Consider the following 7,942-nt stretch of genomic DNA (forward strand, 5'->3'; position numbering starts at 1 on the left):
TCAAGCACCCACAGGTTTCACAAATGCCCAAACCATCCAAGTCCTAGGTTCTTGTTCTGCCCACACCACAGTTTGTTGGACCTCCCTGTGTAGGGGGTGTAGGGGGCAACTCAGAGATTTTGAGGGGAAAAGTGTCATGAGCATCTTTGTGGGCGGGAGGACGATGAGGATATGAAAATTAGAAGAGACAACATGGGGATGGGGGAGACACATTCAAGAATGCTAGAATATCAGAGCTGGAGGGAACCTGAGCTTGCAGTGTATTAGTCAGTGTTGCTGCAGCAAAAAACAGCCCCAGATTCTCAGTGGCCACAACAGCAAACACACCTTTCTCACTATATTACTGGGGCCCCTGCTGTTGCTCTGCTCCACGCATCTTCTCATTCTGAAATCCAGACTCAAGAAACAGCCATGTGTCCAAGCAGAGAAAAGAGCAAGAGGGCCATGGAATCCTCCCATCAGTTTCTTAGGATAGAGCTTGTAAGTGCACTCCTGGCTTTCAAACTCCTTACATGCTCACATTTCTTGAGATCTGAGTCTCTCTGCCTCCAGGGCTGGAGGTGAAAAATGTGGATCTCACTAACTGTAGCCCGCTTCTCCCGGCTCACGACTCCTGCCTCAGCCTCCTGAGTAGCTGGGATCACAGGAGCCCACCACCTCACTTGGCTGTTTTTTATTTTATAGAGACGTGGGTTTCACCGTATTAGCCAGGATGGTCTCGATATCCTGACCTCGCGGATCCACCTGCCTCGGGCCTCCCAAAGTGCTGGGATTACAGGCTTGAGCCACCATGCCCGGCCACATGCTCACATTTCAGTGGCTAAAGCATGTCCCCTGGCTAAGCTCAAAGTCAAGGGACAGAGATGTATAATCCTTTAAGAGGGAAGGGGGTATGAAGAATTATCAATACCAGCTCTACCACAGATGATGCAACCCTAACTCTGTTATATGCCTAGAGAAACTGAGGCACAGAAAGGGGAAGTGGCTTGCCCAAGGTCCACAAACCAGTTAGTAGCAGAACTAGCTCTAGCACCAAATTTCCTGGCAATCAATCCAATGTTCTTAATCCTACTCTCAAAATGTCTTCCAAGAGATATTAACTGATATGGCTTGACTCTGTGTCCCCATCCAAATCTCATGTTGAATTGTAATCCCCAGTGTTGGAGATGGGGCCTGATGGGAGGTGATTGGATCATGGGGGTGGATCCTTCATAAATGGTTTAGCACCATCCTCCCCAAGTGTTGTCTTATGACAGAGTTCCAATGAGATCTGGTTGTTTGAAAGTGTGTGACATATTCCCCTTGACTCTCTTGCTCCTGCTCCTGCCATGTCAGACATACCCGCTTCCCTTTTGCCTTTCACCATGACCATAAGTTTCCTGAGGCCTCCCCAGCCATGCTTCCTGTACAGTCACAGAACTGTGAGCCAATTAAACCTCTTTTCTTTATAAATTACTCAGTCCCAGGCATTTCTTTATAACAATGGGACAATGGACTAATACATTAACCAACTGGTGAATGGGCAGGGAGGTCTTTGTTATAAGACAGCTCAGAGCCTTTAATATGCCACTGAGGGGCTGGGCACAGTGATTCACGCCAGTAATCCTGACACTTTGGGAGGCCAAGGCAGGTGGATCACCTGAGATCAGGAGTTCGGGACCAGCCTAGCCAACATGACGAAACCTCATCTCTACTAAAAATACAAAAATTAGCCAGGCATGGTGGCGTGCACCTGTAATCCCGGTTACTTGGAGGCTGAGGCAGGAGAATCGCTTGAACATGGGAGGCAGAGGTTGCAGTGAGCTGAGATTGCACCACTGCACTCCAGCCTGGGTGACAAGAGTGAAATTCTGTCTCCAAACAAACAAACAAACAAAACGCCATTGAGATCTATCGTCTCCAGGTCAGGAAAGTGGGCTTCAGCTTTTCTCAGCTTTTTTTTTTTTTTTTAAACGACAGAATCCACAGAACCATCTGAGGAACGGCAAGTGGGATTGGTGCTCCCAGGAACACACTTTGAGAAACACAGCAGCACCACACCAGCAAGTCAGATGGACTTACTGCACCACTGGCAACATGAGACTCAAGTTTTAGGTTGCTATAAGGAATGTTTTAAAATAACATAACCTTCATATAAATTTTTCACAGCTTAGAAATAGACACAGCTTTCATTTTTAGAAAGTTCCCATTACTTTGTAAGGCCATCATTAATTTTGATTATTTTTTCCATTTTTATTTCTTTTCAGTTGCAGCCGAAAATGTAATAAATGTAATGAAACAGATATCCATAAAGTCATTGGTGGATGAATCATGGGGATCTGGATAATGTTTTTGTCTACTATGACAGCCTTTATTTCTTTAATAAAAACAACAAATATCACAAATCACCTCTCAACAATAAAAATATGTTTTCACGAAGCAAAAACCTACATTTTGCTGTGATCATGGCAGCATATCTGTCATTCTCAACACATCTTAAACAGTCGTACATGGCTTCTGGTTGGGGCCATGGGACTCTTCTGAAAAAGGCTACAAGAATTAGATCATCTCAAATCATTAGGGTATTTTTTTCCATGATGATTCTTTTGAGTTGTAACATATGTGAAATTAAAATAAACTTTATATGGCCTTGGATTTCCCCAAACCTTTCAAAAAGTAAAATCCTATTCAAATGGCTCAAAAATAAAACTGTAAAATATACTCCAGCCCCCCTTTAAGAGAGTTTTCTGATATGCTGGAATAGACTTAGAAACTGTGGCCAGGAGGGTCGACTCTTTTGGCCTGCTTTTTAGGCAGGCGGTTCCACAGATCACAGGCTTCCGGTTAAAAGAGGCCTGAAGACCACGGACCCGGGCCTGAGTCCTCTCTGCTTCGTCCCTCCAGGTCACCATGTAGACTCTAGGAACAGGTACAGCTCACAGCTAGGAAGTCATGATCCCAGGATTCAAACCCCATCTTTGTGTAACTGCACAGCCGGTGCCCTAATACTCTCCAGTTTTACCCGAGAGTTTCAGTGGCAAGCCTTGGGCCTCAACTGTGTTTGCACCAAGGTGGAAACTTTTCTGCTGGAAAGAGTTATAAGTACAGTTAAGAGTCCCCCACCTGACCACGAGGGACAGGTCGGGTGATACAAAGTTGTCCTTTATGTGGGACCAAAATGTACTTCCCTTCAGTCTCCATCTCTTGAGGGAGGAGGAATGAGTCTAATTCCTGTAGCCTGTGACTGTCCCTTCAAATATTTCAAGACTGTCGTCTTCCTCCCCAGTCTTCTCTTCCACAGATGAAACATCCTTCATTAACATGAAGGGCTTTGGGGAGTCGTGTTTGAAGCTCCTATGCGGCACCTGGAATGAATGTTTCTGAGGCTCTGCAGCTGCTGGAGGTGGACATTGGCCTAAAGGAGCCCATGGGTCCATGATGCCAAGACTAGGCAGGGACACCCAAGAGCCGTTTCTACTCTAGGAAACAGGGTGAGTGGAGGGCAGGGGTGTCAGAGGGCAGCAGGGCCTGTCTCCCTTATTGCCTTGATTGTGCCCTATGACTGCATCGTCACACTGCCATGGAGATGGGACAAAGCCCTAGCCCAACCTCTGTGTCTCTGTGGCCTTTCTACCCAGTGCCAAACCAGATGATGTGTTTAAATATGTCGGTGACCAGCATAATGCAGACATGTCCTGAGTTATGTATGTAAAACTCTGCAACATAATGAGAAATACATGTTCATCACTGTAACCATGGAGAATGTGGGGCTGTTTGTTCCTGCGGTAATGCTGACTAATACGCCAACTAAGATTCCTTCCAGAAATATGTGCAGTCACCCACGGCTTAACAACGGGGATGTGATCTGAGAAACTTGTCATTAGGAAATTTCATCATTGTTCGAACATCATGGAGTGACTTACACCAACCTAGATGGCATAGGCTACTACACACCTAGGCTACACAGTAGAGTGTTTTGCTCCTAGGCTACAAACCTGTGCAGCATGCTACTCTACTGAATACTGCAGACCATTGTGGCACAAGAGAAAGCATCTGTGTATCTCAACCTAGAAAAGGTACAGTAAAAATACAATATTATAATATTATGGGATCACCATCATATATGTGGTCCATTGTTGGCCAAACTGTTATGTGGCACACAGCTGTACATACATAAAATGTGTGTGTAGACACACACACACACACACACACACACACACACAGCATTTAGATAAGACACATAGATTTGCATATACTTTCTATTACTGGTCCAGAATGAAGTGGTTTGCCATTTTTATTAGTAGTCTACTCTAAACTAAATCCAACATTTCAGTTTGTTTTCCTGATCAGATTGAAAATATATTTAAAATACTATAAATCTTTTAGACTTGTCAAAAGAAAAGTGCCGTGAAATTCCTTTTACCAGATCACAAACGTCTTCAAATAACTCTGAGGCTCTTTTTCTTCTCAGTATTCTCTTTCCTATCCCATCCAATCCTGCTTCTTCGGCAGGTAAGAGAAAGGACAAAAACAGGTTGAGGAAAGGGTTCAGTCAGTCCTTCGTTGATGTCTGGGGCTGCCAGGAAAGCTGGTGGTTTTCCTTCTGCTCTGTGAGCCGAGAGGCCTGGCGTTCCCACACTCCACACCTGAATGAGCCAGGGGGACCTCTGCTAATTGCCTGGGTCCGTTCCCTCCTGGCCTCATCGGTGAACAGTAAGCCATTGTTTTGTAAAGGAGAAAATAACCTTTTAATGAGTGCGTGCACATCGCCCCCAGCACCCTGTGCCCAAGGTTTCATCCTAGAGGACACTCCAGGGAACACAGTGCAATGGTGCCAGGTGGCCCCACAGAGCCTCTTCACTCCTGCAGGCATCCGTCTGAAATCAGACTCCACGGGCCAGGACTTCAAGGTGAACTAAAAGTAACAAACAAAAGCCACTTGCCTTTTCTCTGTTTGCGGGGAAGTCGATCACAGAGTCAATTCGTCCCTTCGCTGACTTACTGGCTATCATAACAAACACCCTGAAATACATTCCGGAATATTATCGCTGCAGCATCTGCTCTGCTCTGCCAGCAAACACGACTCCCCAAAGCCACGCCAGAGCGTCACCTACTCTCCTACCTCTGCACAGCCACTATATTTTTGTAATGGCAAAGGGTGCAAAAAGCAAACAGTGTGAGCTGGGCGCATGTTTTTCTAACAGGGCAGTAAGAAAATACTTGCTACCTGAAATATTTCTGTAAGTCACTGAAGCAAGCCGCTCAACATGTGGGTTGCATTATCCTCAGAGCTGAGCCTGGCTTTCTAACTCACACTAAACAGGCGTCTGCCAGGGCTAAGTTTAATAAAAACTGCAACTTTCGCTAGTTAATGCATATAGGCAATAAAGATTCAGGCATCCCAAGTGCTTAAGAACAGGCTAACTGCATGCGCGCTGTCCCTAAATGAGGGTTGTCCCCAAAAAACAGCAGAGAGACAATGACCCTGCGACCATCCACCAGGATCGGCCTGTGATGCAAACTTTTGAAGCATCCACACATGATGTGCGTCAAGCTTCCGAAGCTACGCTCCTGGGGAAGGCTTTGTGCAGCTCAGACTTCTCCACCATCTGCTAACCATGCCTTGCCATGGTTTCCATCCTAAGTGGATTTATGTTCCATCCCCTCATGACGCTCGCCCACAAGGAAGGCGACTATCTGGACTGTATTATTTGGGTCCTAGACTTTCTTCAATATGTTCATGTTTACAGTTATGCCCTTTGATTTCATTGAGGTCATTACAAGAAGCATCCAGATGAAGATGATTAAGAACTTTCTGCATTGGAGCTGACGTCGTTTCGTTATCAAAGGTGCCCCGCGTTTTATCACCCAGGGAGCCCAGTAGATGGTGTAACAAAAAAAATTTTTTTATATAATGCCAGGAGAGAAATGCCTTTAAAAAACGTTTAAGTGGCGGGGCGCGGTGGCTCACTTCTGTAATCCCAGCACTTTCGGAGGCCGAGGTGGGCGGATCTCGAGGTCAGGAGATCGAGACCATGCTCGCTACATGGTGAAACCCCGTCTCTACTAAAAATACAAAAGAATTAGCCGGGTGTGGTGGCGGGCGCCTGTAGTCCGAGTTACTCAGGAGGTGGAGGCAGGAGAATCTCTTGAATCCGGGAGGCAGAGGTTGCAGTGAACCAAGATGGCACCACTGCCCTCCAGCCTGAGCAACAGAGCGAGGCTCCGTCTCAAAAATAAAAAAAAAAAAAGATTAAACTCCTTTCTCTCTAATCATGAATATTGTGCAACCCACTGGCTACTAGGAAGTTTAGAACTAAATTCAATGATGGGTCTGTAAGGATACTGCTGGTCATATCTATCAATGCTTCCTCTTCTTGTGCATGGTCTTCATTTGTCATTGTTTTTGCTGTTGCATTAACATTGTCATATATATCTGCTTTGTTTATAGCAGTTTCCAAGCCTTTTTAGATCTAGACAGAGTATAAATAAGTAGTGCTAAATGTTGCTAGCTCCATAAACAAGTTTTGTTCTGTACATCTGCATGAATCACCTGCATCTTCAGGTCTAGAGACCTCCCGAAGGGATCAGTGGGTGGTCCCCATTAATAACAAAGTCTCTAAGACATTTGCAAACCCCAAAACTGGGGAGGAGGAATCCCTGCCAGCATAAAAATGCTGAGATTCTCTGATTTTGCAACTGGAGGGTTCTCAGCCACAGGTCTCTTGAAAGTGGCAACTTACCCGCTCAATCTTGGGATATGAGGGGAGAGGCAGCCCTATTTTCTGTAAGAAATATTTTCTGGGTCGGGCACCTTGGCTCTCACCTGTAATTCTAGCACTTAGGAAGGCTGAGGCGGGAAGATGACTTGAGCCCAGGAGTTTGAGACCAGCCTGGGCAGCATAGTGAGGCCGTGTCTCTACCAAAGAATTTGAAACTTAGCCTAGTATGGTGGCATGAACCTATGATCCCAGCCACTCCAGAGGTTGAAATGGGAGGATCACTTGAGGCCAGGAGTTGGAGGCTGCAGTGAGCTATGATCGTGCCACTGCACTCCAGCATGGATGACAAAAAAATAGAAAGAAAGAAAAGAAAAAATAAATATTCCTGTAAGAACACATTCTCACTCACCCCTCCCCCAGAATATATATTTTTTAAATTCCTAGTTAGAAACTCCAAACTGTCATTGATCTAAAAGAAAAACAGTTGCTGGGAGATACATCGCTTGCTAAAGCAGAATTCTTTCAAAAGTTCACTAAAATATGGCAGTTTCCTCCAGCTATTTGGTTTCCGCCAAATAGCTAACCTATTGCCAACAGCACACAGGAGTTGGAAGAAGGTTAAAATTCATCCCACCTGACTTGAGATTTTTCCAGTTAAAGACATGGCGAGGTAGAAAGACCAAGTTCCTTGTGATGTTAGATGATCCCGGGGTACTGTTGGACTGGCCGTGTCTAATCCCTGCTCTGCCCTTAGTAGCTCTACAGCCACGGGGATGGAGCTTATCCTCTTGGCCCCCCTTTCCTTATCTTTGAAATCAGAGATATGTCTTAGATGATCTCAATGTCTTCCCTTTTTCTGAAGCCTATTGCAACTTTTTGGAACCAACCATTCCTAGGGTCGCCTGAGCTCCTCTCCTAAGGGGAATATTGAAAAGCATCCACCAGGGGGCGCATGATCCGCTTCAGGCGGTGGCACTGGACGGGATAAACCCTGTGGACAGGTGAAGTGACCCCAGCTTTCCCATCCAGCCCTGAAAGGATTCCAGATGTCCGGGGATGTGAGAGCCGCCCAGGGATTAGTCTGGAATCACACCATCTCCGCTACCAACCTGTGTTGCAATTTATCCACACCTCTGAGCAGCTGGTCTGGACAACTCTGTATTTCGGAAATTTCTGGCATTTGGGAGTTTGGGGCCAGCAGTCTATGGGGAAAACATCGTTTCGGTGAGCTCACTTATATG

This window comes from Papio anubis, chromosome 4, assembly GCF_008728515.1.
Source record: "Papio anubis isolate 15944 chromosome 4, Panubis1.0, whole genome shotgun sequence".
Taxonomy (NCBI): domain Eukaryota; kingdom Metazoa; phylum Chordata; class Mammalia; order Primates; family Cercopithecidae; genus Papio; species Papio anubis.